The sequence below is a fragment of the Lactuca serriola genome, chromosome 4 (assembly GCF_051521515.1).
Source record: "Lactuca serriola cultivar US96UC23 chromosome 4, Lser_US96UC23_V15, whole genome shotgun sequence".
Lineage (NCBI taxonomy): Eukaryota > Viridiplantae > Streptophyta > Magnoliopsida > Asterales > Asteraceae > Lactuca > Lactuca serriola.
In genome coordinates, this window is record NC_136411.1 from 124914876 (window position 1) to 124932519 (window position 17644).

Genomic DNA, 17644 nt, shown 5'->3' on the forward strand with positions numbered 1-17644 from the left:
AACATAATAACTTTTGCAGTATATGAAGAACAAGAGAGAAAGAGAGATGCCTCTGTCATTTTGAAACTCGTGTGAATCGAGCACCAAGTACACCTCAAGAAAACTAGACCCACCCTTAACCTTCGAAGATCAAGACTGAGATGCCCTTTTTTCTTGTGCGCCTTTCTTCTCATCTGTACAAATTCAAATCACAACCCCTTCTTCCTTATGTTCTCCAATTGCATATTGAAAAGGATTATGGTAGCATTCTGATGATGGACAATGAAACGGTATAGGATGATGGTCTTAATTCTTCACAGAGAAAAGATGTATGCCCTGGGTCTTGATTTAAAAACTTTGGTGAGATAGATACAACCATATAGACAGTGGTCAAATTAGGAGGTGGAGGAGAAGATAGATTGTTGGGTCTATTAGTTTTGGTGAATCGGAGTCCTCGCTGTGGCAGCGGGTGGTGGCGGCGTGCAATTATAGTTCCACTGCCTTGCTCATTTGTTTTATGCCAACGTGAACTCAAAGGGAGTGGCAGTGAACGGTGACAGGTGGTCGGAGGGAGCTGGTCAGATGGAGCCACACAAGCAGTAACAGCAGCACACAGTGTTTGGCTAGCTCCGATCAACAACAAATAGTGAGAAACACGATGATGGTGACTAGTGATATAAGAACGAGAAGAAGAGAGGGGTTGAGAGAGAGAGGAGGAGGGAGGGAGGGAGGGAGGGCGAGAGAGGGTGGGACCCCCTTTGCATATTATTTCATTTTTAAATTTTTTTTTAAAAATAAGTGAAAACATCATAAATAGTCCATGTGGTAGTGAAATGAAAAAAATGTCCTTCAGTTAATGGACAAAACTTAACGGAGTTAGCAATAACGACCAATTGTGAAAAGTTTTGAAAGCACAAGGGCCATCTATGACGTTTTTAAACCACGGGGACTAAACTTCAGATTTTGGTAAACCACAGGGATCATTTAGAATGTTTTTTCTATTTATATTTATATTTATCACTTATATATTTATTATTTATATTTATATTTTATCAAATTAATCGAATATAAAATTTTAATATTTTAAATGTTTAATTTTAGTTTGTTTAATAATAACATTTGTATGTTTAATAATAACTTTTTAGTGACAATCTTTAGAAATTGTTCATTTTTTTAAAGGTAAAATTTTAAATTTATAATTTATTTTAATGTTTGTAACTTTTTTAAGGGTCAAATTTTAGATTCACAAAAAATCAATATTTTTATTTGTTTAAATTCACAAAAAAAAATTAATATGTTTACTTTTGAGTTGTTTAGTCATTTAGTTTAGGTTTAATGGAAAAATAACATAAAGATAGTCAGAACCGAAAAATAACATGATAGTCTTAATAAAAATAGTTTAAAAAAAAAAAAGCAAAAAAAATGTATTTGAAAAAAAAACAAAAATATGTATTTATTTTAAAAATAGTTAAAAAAAACAAATAAAAACAAATAGAAAATAAACGGAAAAAAACAACATAATAAGACTAAAAAGAAGGGTACATGACTACATGGGGAATTAAGGGGTGCATAGAAAAATCTCATATGAAAAATGTATGTAATCCACCACTCATGGGAATTGGGATTAAAATCAATAGTACAAAATTTTAATATTTCATGATATTACTTTTTAAATACTACAAATAAGAAATTAAATGAGGCTTATTCATCTGTCATTTTATGACAATTGAAGACTGAGATCATATTTTTGTGAATTTCTAGAAGATCTTCCTTAGATTCAGTTGAATCTTGACATGGTAACAATATGTATGTCTAAAAAAATAAAGAAAAAAAATAAAATTATGTTGATTTAACATTTTGTTTTCTTTAAATGCCATCATGAATGGGACACATTTTTTACCTCAAAAGCATGTGTTAAAAGCATTTGAGCTACCTCTGTATTGTTCCCCTTTATAATACTTTATGTATTGTTCCCATTTGAAAAACAATTCGAAACTCCACCAAATGTTTAACTATTTGTAGAATCATTAGACCTTCCAGTGTAAACAAATGTCTGCAAATTATAGCATTAAATTTAGGAAAAAAATCAAATAATGTGCTTGAACTTCAACAAAAACATACAAAAAACTAATGATTATACATTATAATATAAAATCTAAATAATTGATAATAATATAAATTTAGTATTGTCAATCAAGTTTTAAATCTGAAAAACATTGTAACAACGTAAATTTTTAAACAAAATTTTCAATTTAAAAACACGTTTATCCTAATTAATAAAATCAAAAAATGTCACAATGTCAAATCATCAAATCTCATATCAAAAACTGTTCATCTATCAAAACTCCAGGATCCTCTAAATCATAACTCAATCGCTGATGTATGTACAATTAAGCCGGCGCCTTCCCGTGATCCTTAGAAGTACCTGAAACACATAACACATAACATGGTAAGCACAAAACTTCGTGAGTTCCCCAAAATATCACACACATGCCACTCGAGGCTAACTCAATACGACCCTCTGGTCAATGTGTTCCTGTAGAGACCTTCCAGTCCCACAACTCGGGTGGACCCTCCGGCCCTAACTCAATAAGTTCATAACAATAGGCATAAACCACAAAGATAAAATGCAAAGTATCACAACACACAAATAAGCACATAAGACATCTCAGTCATACAAGGATATCACTCATGGTAAGTATAGTGAGAAGACTCACCTCGTAAGCTGGCAAGTAAAGTATCGTACTTGAAAATCTCAAACTATCCTCCGCCTAACACACATGATAATTATCTCTAAATAATACTCTATTCATACTCAAATACACCAAAGGTTGTCCAAACCCTAAAGTCAACAGAAGTCAAACTCGCGTCAACAGACCAGGTTTAACCTGACTCACCAAGTGCACTCTTGTGACTCGTCGAGTCCACTTGCTCCTCTGAAGTCTCGTGAAGGTCCAGCTCGTCGAGTTAACCCCTAACTTGCCGAGCTATAACATGGCCAACTCATCGGGACAAACCCTAACTAACTTGTCGAGTCGGCTCATCGACTCAACGAGTCCATTTGGACCCAAGTCTTAAACAGATGATTTCAAGGCAGGACACCCTCTCACACTCTAGATTTAAGCTTTCCAGGCTTGCTTATCACGTAAAGGCACAAGCTTTACGTTCATGCATGGCACTTAAGGCTTGAAATGCCAAAAACATGCTCTATTAAGGATTTTCACTCAAGGCTCTATTATGGTTGAATAAAGCAGGGACCTTTGGACTCTAGGGACCTCACAAGGTCCAGATCTGATGTCCAAATCTCTATATGTGTCTAAAACACTCAAAGTCCCAATCAACTTTTTGTCACTATATGATGAAATGTGTCGTCACAGATTTAGTGACCAATATATTTTTGTCACTAATTAGTGACCATTTTAATATTTGGTCGCTAATCAACTTTTATGACTGACCTATAGTGACAAAAAGTGACAACCAAAAGTTTGGTCACTATATCGCTTTGTGACAGACTCATTCCATTGTTAGTGGCCATTTTGTTTTTAGTTGACATTTTTTTTGTAGTGATTCTATACGTTTGACAATGGTATTATCAGTTGTAATGTTATTATATTATCGATCTAGATGATATTATCTTATTTTAACTTTAATCTTATTGTATTAACTATTCTTGAAAAAAAATTACTATCATCTAAACCAATTGTTTTGTTTTAACTTCTGATAGATGTCTTCTATATAAATAATTATTTTTTTGTTACTTTTTGACGTATGTTACTTTTGTCCAACATATGTTTTTTTCTTTTTAAAATAATAGTTTTTTGGTAACCTTTATATTACCATTTGTATTGTTTTTTTATTTTATCTCAAAATAGGAGAATACCATACGTTAAATAGAGAAAATAAAATAAAATAATATAGTATGATTATAGCAAATCAAGACCAAAACCTATGCCAAACTGACATAAAGAATATATTAATATTAAGTAAGACAATACTCTGTCTTAATATAAAACAATACATTAAGATAATAATGAGATTATTTTGTTTTAGAATCCATGATAAAATTATAGAATAGTATTAAACTAAATATATGAAAATTAAATTAAAGGAAAATTTTGATTTTGATTGTAACAAGATATTATATTATATTTATAAAAAAAAAGAACATTTAATCAGTTGATGATTGTTTAACGAATAAGTTCACAAATACATAAACAATTATATGTTTTTTGTTAAAAAATTGTCAGTTTGAAATATAAATTTTTTAAATGTTTTTACTTTTAAAAGAAAAATCATATATCTGACTTCATATTTCCATGAGATTGAAAGAGTGTTTTGATTTGTGCCATGCACGGGTAAATATCTGAGTAAAGTTATATGTTTATCCGCTCCGAGAGTTATAAATAGGGTCCATAGATTATGGGGCTTCAACATGCTTTGAAGCATGCTTTTGGCTTAGCACATTTTTCATAATTATCATCCTATCTCTAAAAGACAAAAACACTTGATTACTTTCTTCCCCAAAGCCCCTGTCAGTCCATTGCTTTGTATTTTATATAAAAAGTGGTTCGATCTTTTGAATATCTATCCTAAATGCTTTTAGTAGAAAAAGCATTTTGAAATAAATTCTAATAAAACAAAAAAAGAATGAAAGAATATTCTTCAATTCATCCGGTTCCTTGATCGGTTGATCTCATTGCAAAGACAAAACTGCACAAATTGTTAGGTGGTTAGCTGAAAATTGACATTTTGATCTAACAATGTTTGGACTAATCCTAGATGTTTAAATTTTTTATTTTGTTGCGAGTTTAGTCCAATTTGTTATGAACTTTTTCTTAATGATGAATTTTCCCTTATTTTTTTTTTCTTTTGTAGTTTTTTTTTATTATTTAGTTATTTTTTATCAAAGGAAAAAACTAAAAATAAAATTTGCATTTTCTATTTTATTTTTATAATTTTTTTATAATAGAAAAAAATTAAAAATGCAAACACACAAACTCTCTCTCTCTCTCTCTCTCTCTCTCTCTCTCTCTCTCTCTCTCTCTCTCTCTCTCTCTCTCTCTCTCTCGTTTCATAACTAAACACACAAACACAGATCCACCTTTAAGAACATGAAGAACGTCCAATACTCCCCTCCCTTCTTTAGCGAAGTAGATCCTTTGGTCACCATCATAAACATTGCCAAACCACCAACAATAACCAATTTTGCTTAGAAAATTCAAGCCTTATCATCATATTCATCTTCAACTCACCATGAAAAATCACCACCATCGAGAACTCATCATCCCCATCTGCCTTGTTCTTCCATTTATCTTCTAATCAAATTGCAGATCATAAAACATATTAAGAAAGATGAAGGATGAAGAATGAGGGATTGTGATTGAATGAGGACGTGATGTCAGTGATCGAACAAAAAAAAAAGAATAAGGGTCAGACCTGCAATCGAGTTTGAAGAAGGAAAGAATAAGACACATACAAAATTAATGGAGGTGGTTAGATGATCGTCGACTTCAGATCTTATGTAAGTTGACGATGACAAAGTTAGATCTGGAAATGGACACACACACACACTTAAGTTTGGGTTGGGGAAGAATACCATAAAAATTCATCGAAGGAAAACCCCTTTTCACCTGGTCTTCTAGAAAATGTTTGAATTGAGTTGCTTGTGGTTTATCCGAGGGATTTGAAAAAGGAGATTGTGACAACTCTGATAGATCCACCCTAGTCCATGAATTGAAATCATGACGGTCTTTGTAGAGCTCGGTGCTGCCGCTCTTTCTTCATACTATCCACATGTTAAGAGGATCATGAAATCCCCAAGAAATGATCCCAGATCTATCACCATACATATCTCTAAAGCGAACAACTCAAAGATCCGTAACGGTGATTGATGTTTGATCTGCAGGTGCATTCTTGTCAGAATTCCTCTTAAACAAGATTTGTCCTTTTTCAGTAGCTTCAGATTGTCTATCACGTATAATTGCCTCAACATGGGGAGCATGGGCCGTTTCCTCATCAAAACGATCAACAACCCGTGAAGTCTGAACGGTTGGCACGGTAACAAGAAAAGCTTGAGTATGTAGATTGATCATATACTCATCTGCAGATGTTTGGTATTTGTCACCAAAATCACCTTCAAGCTTCTTCTTCAACTCAAAATAACTGGAGGTTAGGAGATTAAAATGGTCTTGAAGATCAGAGATTTGCTTTGTCTTTATCGCTCGATCATCCTGAAGATCAGACACTTGAGACTTCAGCTTGGCATTCTCATTCAATAACTCATTGACTTGAATATCAAGTTCAATGTTCTTCTGATCCAGGACACTGATCTTCTTTTGAAGCTCATCAACTGACAGTTTATCTGCTCCTTGACGACCTTCTTCGAAAGAAATTCCTTTACCACGAGAAGAAGGATCTACATTTTCATTTTGAGCGAGATGCATGGCTAATCGCATAGATGCATCATCAGGATCTATCCTAGGAGGAGAAAATCCTGGTGGAGTAGAGGAACCACCAACTTCAAAAGTGGTACTAGGACCTCCATGAAATGGTTCTGTTGATACGATGGTAGTTGTAGTAGTTGGCGTAATCGGCACGTCATGAGACAAGTCAAAATCCAAAGGCGCAAACCTAGGATCACGTCTTCTTCTCTTAAGTGGAGGCTGCAAGGTCTGGTTTGTTGTATCATCACCCTGAAGTGGTTCAATAGTAGGTGAGACAACTTCAAGGGGAGGAATCCCCGACACTGTCACTGTTGGAGCTGTAGAATGAACCACTTGATCTGTATACATGGGTGTCGATTCGAGAACGTCTTCTAGATCCCTTATCTCCATTGCCGTGTGAGAAACATCACTGATATTATCAAGCAACGTGTCGAGGTTGACATTCAAAAAAACATCATCATTACTTCCAAAGTTGGTTGGAATCTCATCTTTATCAAAACCTGTAAGATCAAGGTCTTCATACTGATTAGACTCAGTTGCATTCTTGGAAGACCCTTCATTGTAGTCACCTTCAACTTGGACATATCGTAGGTCATGCTCCTCAGCTATGGATACATTAGGAGCAACAGTCTCTTCCCCTTTTTGATCTGATACCGTGATCACATCTCCTTCCGAAATCACCCTTTCTGATGAAGTAGGCTCCGAAGATATCTTATCAGATGATCCGTGGGACTCGGTCGCTTCATTCGGCTCAGCAAATCGTACAAATTTAACCAGAGGATACAGTCTTTGAAAGATAACCTTACCTTTGCGATTTTGTTTAATGAGCCCTATAACGCCCGCGTTTCTAGGCTAGGCATTTTCGTTGATGTAATAGTCTAGGTTAACCCTTGTAACTCTTTTGAAGTATTAATGATGAAATATTTGAGTATTATATGAATGATGTGAATTATGTGTTTACTTACTTAATTATTATAATTTAATGAATTAAGAATAAATTAAGCGTCAAAATTAAAGTATGAGATAAGCCCGATATCTTTGCATAAAGTTGTAGTGGCCGAAACGAGGTTTCCGAATATATATAGAACGCCCAAATCTGACTTCGTATGAGGAAGTTATGAATTTATGAAGTTTCGACTTAGCGGTATGCAGCCCGAAATAATCGATTTGAGATCGAACGGTTTTTAGTCGAGAACGGACGTCGGACGAAGAAGTTATGAATTTATAACGAAGTTTTCCTGTCTCGGCCTACTAAAAATAAATAATAACAAATAAAGTCAAAATTAGCCGACAGAGTCTAAATGAAAGTTGTAGAGCGTAGTCTCACCTACGCGTGGATATAAAGAACGTCGAAAACGGAGTTCGTATGAAGAAGATATGAATTTTCAAAGTTTATTAAATAATTAATATTTAAATTTAATTCTTATATCCGATATTATCCGAAGAGGAGTCACCGGACTCATCTGAAGTACACCCAGCGTACTAGCGTACGCCCAACGTACCGCGAAGCATGATGCACCTCACACTCGAGTTCTTCAGATGACACATGCAATGACGAATTCGGAGGCTTACGCCCAGCGTAAGGCAGTACACCCAGCGTACTGTGAGGCCTCAGCCTCCTATAAATAGGATGCGAGGCTTCCGGGCATATTTGCTCAATTCTTCTCTTTTTCGTGCCGAAGCTCTGCGTGTGAACCCCCGAAGCCATCCCGACACCCCGGATCTCATATCCAAGATAAGAAGGAAGTTTTAAGCTCCCGAGATCCCGAGAAGTGCGATTCCCGAGCCGAAGCTCTGCCCGCGAGAAGTTCGATTTTAGTGGAGATCTTCCAGATCTACCGAAGAATACTACTACTGTAAGCCGTAGTGCTGTCCGATCATCTTCTGATCAAGTGAGTGTGTAGTTACTTTCTTCTAACACATAATTATGAAGTATTTATATGAAATACGTGTTATGTGTATATTTTGTGTTATATGTGTGAATGTATATTTAGTCTCTTCTATCTCATAGATCTGATTTATTCTCTATGAAATACGTGTTATGTGTGTGTGCCTCATCTGTTATGTGGAATATGTATTAATTAAATCATGCTATACATGTTTTTAAACTATGTATAAAAATGTATATTTTTATCTACTAATATGTTGGGTAGAACATGGGTAGATAGTTGGTGCGTAATAAACAGATGAGAGGCCTCGTTGTTGTTTTGATTCAGTCATCTAGCGGAGTTTAGATGACGATCACAGACTTTTCTAGACGGTCTAGTGGAACACTAGCAGGCTCGCCACCTGTAGGTGTTAATGAACTTGGGTGTTCATTCGCTGTACTCCATCCCCCTCATGGTTGCCTTATTTGACTTATATTGCTGAGGAACCCCCGAAGCATGTGTTGTCGCCCCGATGAAATATTCTTAGACTAGGTCCCTTGTGTTAGTTATTTTAGGGACATAAAGTGAGAATAACGGGAATGGGTAATTGGGTTATTGTTGGTTGATGAAAATTAATTTAATTATTTATTGTGGGTTGAAAACCCTATATGCTCACCAGGCTCCCAAGCCTGACCCACTCAAGTTTTTTTTGTATTACAGGAAGTGGCGCAAGGGCATAAGATGGATGAACCATCAAATTGTTTTGTTTACAAGTCTGTATATGTATATATTTGTTGAACGACTTGTAATGTTATCGTTTATGCTTTATGGTCTGTATCGGAACATGACATCCCGAGTTTTGATTATATAATGAAAATACATTTCTTTTATGAAATGCTTTGGTAAACATTGTTTTATCACGTTTTGTTTTTGGAAACAAATTCCGCAACTCTTTCAAATCAAAAGGATTTACTCTGAAATTATTTTAAAAGCATAAATGAAAATCGGTCTTTTCTGGCCGAGATTTTGGGGATGTCACAAGCCCAATAGTGTGAGAGCCCAAGGACTTCATATCAAGCGTTTCTCCCTCCTTTACCATATCAGGAAATTTTTTGTTGATGAAGAGCTGAACGAATTGAGGGTACATTAGGAAGGTATCCCCGAGTGATGGCACTGATGTTGACCACAAACTCATCTAGGATAAACCTAGAAAAGTTGAAGCCAATACCCGCAGCAAGAGAAGCAATAGCTCCAGTGTTTCTCAGGGATATTTCATCCGCACCAGACCTTCTGCCGGAGACACAGCTCATGAACACGTGGGCTAGGAATCTCCAATAGGGCGGTAGAAGCTTCTTCATTGTAGGAGGAGAATCACCTTCATACCCTATTTTCTTTAAAATTCTCTGAGCATCTTCAATACCAATTTCAGTGGGAAAGCTCGGTAGGTCATTGATCAGCAATGTCTCTCTCACGAACGACTCATCGATCACAAATTTGCATCCTTTTACGACTGCATATACTGTCACTGCTCCATCATAGTCTTTGCTCATTTTGGTAGTTTGCCAGAACTCTCTGATAATCTTCTGATAAATGACGGTGTTCATGGTGATGGAGGAGGCCAGACAAGATTCCCTTAGTCCATGAATCATTGACTTAAATTCTCCATGTGCCACCGGAGGATCTGCCAGTACTATTGCCAGATTGTGCATGTCTGCGAACTTTAAAGCTGCCATTTGATCTGCATTAAAGCATACCAAATAAGAAACGAAAGACATTTGAGCAATGAACAATATATATATTTTTTTATTAAATCAATTTCAAATTTAGCCCAAAATAATAAATTATATTGATCAAAATCAATTTTACAGTCAACATAGGGTTTACGGTCAAACTTGAGTTTGCGGCCGTAAACCCATGGTCGTAAGCTATTGGCAGTAAACTGAGTTTACGGTCGTAAACTCCTAGCCGTAAGCTACCTGCGGTAAACTGAGTTTACGGTCGTAAACTCCTGGCCATAAGCTTGGGCCGTAAACTTCGACAGTTAGTTTTTCATCGATTTTGGCCTCAAAACTCATCGATTTCATGGAACAAATGCATATCCTTGGTTGGAATCCTCTTACCTACGAGGTGAACGGAGCAATTTCACAAAATCAGACAAAAAATTTCAAGGTTGAGAGAGAATGAAGGAGTGTTTGCGGCTGGAATCAGAAAAATGAAGGGTTTCCGGGTGTAAACCCCTATAAATAAAACAAAACAATTTCCAAAATTTAAAATTTAAAATTTTGAGAATTACAAAATAAAATAAAATAAAACAAAAATAAAATTTAAGACAAAATAGACTAAACTTTATCTAAACAAACACTGAATATAAATTTTGTGACTTTGGGATCAAAGTTGTTAGACAATATTAGTCTACTTATCGGTACCTTTATCTTCATGTCTATGTCTGATCGATCGTCGGTATTGTGGTCCATTTAAACACGAAAAATTTGTGACAATTTTGAACAGACTAATAATGACAAGACATTTTGATCCTATATTCTTAGATATAATTCCTAGGGACCATTTAGCCGACGACGGCCAGGGATATTGTTGTCCACCTAAATTGAGCAGCGAGATCTACAGACAATCTGTATGTGTTCAATTTTAATTGTACCAGAACATGTTTCCCGCTTCCTGATATGCTCCAATAATCAAGAATTTCCAGAATACTCCTTACACGGGGTAAGCAGACAATTATTAAGAGAGAAGATAGATTTAGAATGCATATGCTATACACCGAGGTTGGATCTCTTCCAATCACGTAGAGGATGAAACATATGACTAACTGAAGCTTTAGAGGGATTGAGAAAAAGAATGATGCATATACTGTGTACCAGGTCGGGTTGTGAGTCACGCAGAGGAGACAGTATATGGCTAACAGATAGAAAGAATTGCATAGATAGAAGATGCAGAGAGATAGAATTGCATATGTTACAGTCCAGGTCGGATCTCTCGATCACGTAGAGGAGGCAACATATGGCTAACAGACAGAAAGAAAGAAAATAACTTTCTACAGACCTAATTTATCGGAATTCCCCAGTCACCCCATCAATACCGGAATTAAGGACAAAATTCGCACATCGAGGAAAAGTGAATCCACAGTTCTAGATATGGGTTCTTTTAGTGTGATTAGTGGATTCCCATGTATATCTCCCTACTCAACGTATCCGAGCGTCATATTGTCAGGCTAAACGGATCTAACTAGTTCAATATTTGTCAAGTCCTTGAATTTCTTAAGTTCAAATCTTCCTAGTCAAGTCCATTTAGAATCTTTTGTGCTTACCGACGCATCGAGCACAAAGCATAGACAATTCAATTCTGGTACGTTATGTAGATTCAGATTGCCCGTTATCACTTGATAATATCATTTCCCAACACATCACCTACAAACAAGATAATTAGCATCATACTTTTGATTTTCTGATTTTTTTATTGTTTTTGGATTTTTGATTTTTTTTTGTTTTTGTTTATTTCTCCCCCTAAATTTGTGCATGGGTGAGAATGAAATCACGAAAATGCGCAAATTTAAACTAATCTAACCAAAAATAAAAATAAAAATAAAATAAAATAAAATAAAAAATAGAAGATAAGAATTAAAAAATAAAAGAAAAACTTAAACTAAGTAAAAAAAAATTATCCTCAAAACGTATCATCTTCAAAAATCCCACAAGCACATCGAATCGAGCTTTGTTAAAAGGCTTGGTGAACATATCCGCCACATTATTAGCAGTGGGAACATGTTCCAGCCGGATAAGAGAACGTTCATAATAGTCTCTGATAAAATGAATTTTGATGTTAATGTGCTTGGTTTTCGAGTGTTGGACAAGATTTTTAGCCATTTGAATCGCAGCCTCATTGTCACAGTAGATTGGGGTTTCTAGATAATTTAAACCGTAATCCAACAGATGATGTTGGATCCATATGACTTGAGAGCAACAGGCAGATGCAGCAACGTATTCCACTTCAACTGTTGAAGTTGAGACAGTATGATGCTTCTTGCACTGCCATGACACCAGCCGATCTCCAAGATATTGACACCCTCTTGAAGTAGATTTCCTGTGAAGCTCATAGCCTCCATAATTACTTTCAGCAAAAGCATATAAGTCAAATTCAACATTTTTCGGATACTAAAGACCTAATTTTGGGCTGCCTTTAATATACCAAAAAATTCTTTTGACAACAATAAGATGTGAAAGTTTAGGATTAGCCTGATAATGTGCTCATTGACAAACTGCAAACATGATGTTAGGTCGGCTTGCAGTAAGATACATCAACGATCCGATCATCGATCTGTAGTGTGTCTGATCTACAGATTCGCCATCAGGATCTAGAGCCAGAAGAGGTTTTTCAGCCATTGGCGTCGATGCAGGCTTAGCGTCTTGAAACTCGAACTTCTCAAGAATATCCTCCACATACTTAGCTTGATGTAGCAGGATTCCGGTTGAATTTTGTTTGACCTGAAGCCCCAAAAACATGGTCATTTCTCCCAACTAACACATATTGAACCACTTTTTCATAACACCTTCAAACTCCTTGGATAGCTGCTAACTGGTAGACCCCAAGATAATGTCGCCAACGTAGAGTTGAACTAAAATCTGATCATTTCCAACATGCTTGATAAACAAAGTTTGATCGATAGCGCCACGAGAGTATCCATGCTCGAAAAAGTGCTTTGTTAGAGTCACATACCTCGCTCGAGGAGCTTGATGTAACCCATATAATGCCTTATCCAACTTGTAGACATGATTAGGAAACTTTGAGTTAACAAACCCAGGGGGCTGATCAACATAGATTTCTTCCTTCACCTTTCCATACAAGAAGGTAGTCTTGACGTCCATTTGATAAACTGTGAAGTTCATGTAAGAGGCATATGCAAGGAAGATACGAATAGCCTACAAGCGAGCTACTGGAGCATAAACTTCAGTATAATCAAGACCCTCGACTTGTCGAAACCCGCGAACCACCAATCTAGCCTTATTTCGCACTATAACCCCTTAATCATCTTGCTTGTTTCGATAGACCCAGTGTGTGTCAAAAGACTTTTTTCCCTTTGGTAACCCAACCAATTTCCAAACCCTGAGTTTTTCAAACTGATTCAGTTCTTCATGCATAACATCTACCCAGTTGGGCTCATTCAGAGCCATTTCAACATTCTTGGGCTCTATTTGAGAGATAAAGCAAGAGTAAAAATATGTATTTACGTCTCCACTCTGACTTCTAGTTTTAACGCCATCGCCCAGCTGGCCAATGATGTTCTCGATCGGATGATCGCGTTGAATTATTGAGGGTATCTCCTGGCTGATATCATTAAGCGAGTCGGGAAGATTGTGAATATTGACACCTCCTTCATTTGCTGAATGTTCCACACCAGAAGACTCTTCTATAAACTCATTTGAAATTTCTTCAGGAAAGAGTAGTTCCATAAAAGTTGAAGTGACAGCGGAAGCATCTCTAGACATGAACTCTCTTTCAACAGGAGTGAGTTGTGTAGCCTCAGCATCAGGAGTATCATTCTTAACTGGAGATTTTGGACTATCAGGTGGTACAGAAAAATCTCCCTCAGGCGAAGCAGAGGACTCCCCCTCAGATGGTGAAGAGGATACCGTTGGAGGTCTGTAGACAACTTCTTCGTCTTTAGAAACATTCTTCAAACCAGAGAATGACCCAGATGAGCCATCTGAAGACACATTTTTGGACTTGGAAAGCGATGTGTAATCAAATAACCAATCCGGACCCACTCGATCATCCGTTTCGTACTCCTCTAACCAGCGCACGTCATAGGATTCCACAATCTGCTTCGTCTTCTTATTGTAGACCCTATTGCGTTGCGTGCAACATACCCTACGAAGTAACAATCATCGACTTTGGCATTAAACTTTCGGGTTGACTCTAGGTGAAGAAGGGTGCAAGGGCAGCCAAATACACGGAAATGACTGACTGATGGCTTGTGACCATATAGAATCTCATACAGAGTCTTCATCTGAGCTTTGTTGATCAACACACGATTCTGAACGTAGCAAGCAGTGTTAATCGCATCGGCCCAAAATAAAACTGGTAACTTGGAGTCACACAGCATTGTCCTTGCAGCGTCTTTTAAGGTTCTATTTCTCCTTTCAGCAACACCGTTTTGTTGAGGTGTGTGAGCGGAGCTGTATTGACACACAATCCCCTTTTCAGCGCAAAAATGATCAAGGATAGAATTCTTGAACTTTGTTCCATTGTCGGTACGAAGCACATTCACCCGATGGCTGGTTTGGTTCTCAATTAGCACTATGAACTTCTTTATTAGTTCTGCAACCCCAGATTTGTTGGATAAGAAGAAGACCCACGTAAACCGAGAGAAATCATCAATCACAACCAGATAGTATGTACTTTTGTTGATGCTAAGGATGTTGATTGGACCGAACAAGTCCATATGTAATAAATGGAGCAACTGACTGATTGAGTTAACCTGTTTTGGTAGGTGTGGTTTTCTGTGATGTTTACCCTGAGCACATGACACACATTTTTCAAACGTTATGAAGTCTCTGACAGGCAAACCACGAACCATCTCATTCTTTGCAAGACGATTTAGGTTTTTGACGTTAGCATGACCGAGTCTTCGGTGCCACAACACTGGATTTTGTTCTGAGATCTTTGAAAAAAGGCACGTAACTTATTCTGGAAGATTGCTATTCATATCAATAATGTAAGCATTACCATCCCTTTCAGATTTGACAAGAATCCACTCTTCTAGGATGACAAATCCTGGCTTGAGAATCATACATTCCTTGTCAGTGAAATGTGTAGAATAGTCTTTGTCGCATATCCGAGACACACTCAACAAACTATGCTTTAATTCGGGAGCAAAGTTGACATTCTCGAAGCTTAACACACCATTTGTAACGGTTCCTCTCCGAGCGATCTTGCCACCTTCTCCACCCGCAAAGGAAACATATCCCCCATTAAAAGATTGAATGTTGTTCAGTTGGGAGATATCTCCTGTCATATACCGGGAGCAGTCGCTGTCGACGAACCAAGGTCTGACGACATTCCCCCGCAACTGTCCTTGCAAAATGTGTGGGTTCACTCAGATTTGGGAACCCAGGTCATCACTTTCCTGGGTTGACCCATTGCTTTTTCAGATTTATCATTATTTACTAATTTTTCCAGAGGATACAGATGATGGATTAGAACTTATTTTGGGTAGCCATTGATAATTAGGTTTTCTTACAGCCACCGGTGGTTTTGAAACAGGATTTTTATCAGTTTTCTTTGAGCATCTGGGTTTTCTACCAGAACTGGATGAAGACCCAAAGTTGCTCCTTGACGAAACCAATCTTGGCTGAGCCATGTTTGGTTTTGGCAAACTGTTCGGGACTTTGTTATGAAAGACCTTTTTATTATTTTTAAAAACTCCCCGTTTTCTACTACGATCATCCTTCCAATCATCATTCTGAGAACGAGTTTTAGAGGAATTTCTAGTTAAAGACCTTCCTCTAAATTCGTTCTCTCCTCTTTGTGACATATAATGTACAAACATTCTATTAGGACAATTCCGAGCTATATGACCACCAATACCACAATTGAAACAAATCTGTTTGTTATTGTTAAAACCTGTACTGCTCTTTTCAGATTTGTTTTCCATACCGAAACCCTTGCTTTTCTCACATGAACATGAACAAGAATTAGGTTGTGAGATAAGTGAGGGTATATCAGATGGAGAAACTTGTGAAACTGGTGGTTTTTTATTAGTATCATCACAAACATTAGAATTGTCAACCACATCATCAAACACTCTAAAAACATTCAAACCAGTATTAGAAGGTGCAGAAAAATCACAAAAAACATTATCACTTTCAACATCATAAAAATTAAAATCTTTATTTAAAACTAAAACTTCAGGTTCGGACTCAGTTTGATTTTCAGAAATAGATCCTTCAACTTCGTGCTTTGACTGATTTAAGGATTGATCTGCAGGAGAAGTAGAAATGTTAGTACTTTCAATATTAATAAATCCTCCCGAAACAAAACCAGACGGCTTGCCATAAACCATGAATGGTTCATTGGCAATCTCCTCATTGGAAAACGGTTGAAACTGATATGAATGGTTGAAAGGAGGAGGCACTTTGTCATACCCTAGACCTTTTGACTGATTATGTTTAAATTGCATGCAGTGGTCTATCATGTTGGCAACTACTTCACTTGATACAACAAATTTCTAAAATCAAAATCAACAGTCTCAAATTTGCTCTTTAATGTGTCAAGTTCAGTAATTAATTCAGCAATCTGTCTCTTTATGTAGTCATAATTCTCACATTTATTACTATAGTCTTCCTAAAGTCTTCTAAAGTCCTTTACTTTAGTTTCTAACTGGGCCTAAAGGGGTTTTTGTCATTTTCTAAGTTGATAGCCCTCATATCTAAGGTCCTCTACTTCTCTATGTAATGTTTTTATTTCTTCATGAAGAATTTTAACATAATCAATACAAGCTTGAGAGCATGAAGGCAAACTTACCTTGATTTTCTTTGGTTCAGAAGTAGAAGATACCATCAACGCAAACTGAAGCCCCATCATCTTTTCTTTAGCAGCAAAACCCTCCACAGAAGCTTCATCTTTGACTTTGGCTAGGTGAGCATTTTCAGGTTTTGAAATGTTTAAGGCCTGCATCTGGTCCTCCCGGTCAAATGACTGAGCAACCATAGCCTTCTCGTTGTTGGCCTGAGCACCTCCCCGATTGTTTCCCATCGCCACCATTGTCCTGATGTTGTTCAATCTTCGATCCGGCATTGGGCACTCACGAGCAAAATGACCTGGCTCGTGACAGTTGAAACAACGTAGCTTTCCCTTGTTGAACCCTACCTTCTTATCTGCACTCATGCCCCAGTTGTTCATCCCGATCTTCTTAGGAAAATGCTTCGCCTTGAAAACTGCCATGGCAATTTGCCATGTTATATCTGTTGGATTAATGTCTAAGCCCATAACTATAACTGGTAAGACTTGACCCGACCCGACATGGTCCATTTGGGTTGCATGGCATCATGCATTTGGATATACTAAAATCAGAGAAATAACACTTAAGGTTTATTAATATATTATAAGTTCTAATATATTAATAAGGTTATTTAAGTAGTATTGATCAAGAATTAATTTGGAATTAATTAAGTGATCAAAAGGAGACTAATTAAATATATGGGTTGATTGTGTAAATCATTTATTCTTTTATATTTGGGCTTGTGATCCAAGATTCCTTATGTTGGACTAAGTCCATGGGGTGACCCATGGATACTCCATGGAGGTTAAAATCCATGGAGCATAAGGAATGGGCAAAGT